The sequence below is a fragment of the Colobus angolensis genome, unplaced genomic scaffold, assembly GCF_000951035.1.
Source record: "Colobus angolensis palliatus isolate OR3802 unplaced genomic scaffold, Cang.pa_1.0 Scaffold102, whole genome shotgun sequence".
Classification (NCBI taxonomy): Eukaryota; Metazoa; Chordata; class Mammalia; order Primates; family Cercopithecidae; genus Colobus; species Colobus angolensis.
Genome location: NW_012111142.1, coordinates 3,439,710 through 3,440,030, shown reverse-complemented (window position 1 = coordinate 3,440,030; position 321 = coordinate 3,439,710). Strand labels below are relative to the sequence as shown.

At 51.1% G+C, this 321-nt stretch overlaps 1 pseudogene; it reads left to right on the top strand.

Annotated features, from left to right (window-relative positions):
• The window catches only part of LOC105511376, an 8,102-nt pseudogene that overhangs the window by 3,992 nt on the left and 3,789 nt on the right, over nucleotides 1–321 (top strand).

Below are 321 nucleotides of genomic sequence, written 5' to 3'. Positions count from 1 at the left end.
ATCTCCTGACCTTGTGATCCGCCCGTCTCGGCCTCCCAAAGTGCTAGGATTACAGGCTTGAGCCACCGCGCCCAGCGAACGCACTTTTCTAAATCACAAGCGGGCAGAAGCGGGGAACTTTCTCAAACTCCATCTCTAGAGGTTTATGTTCCTGTCCTCTCAAGAGATTCCACATTCAGACTTTGAGTTCTGTGGCTATGGGCAAAAACCAACAAAGACCCAAATCCTCTGTCCTTGGGAGCTTGAGGAGAGTTGACCAGTTCGTGTTCCCATTGGGTCTGAGAGCTTTGCCTTTAAAATCCATTCCTGGCCCCTGCCTAC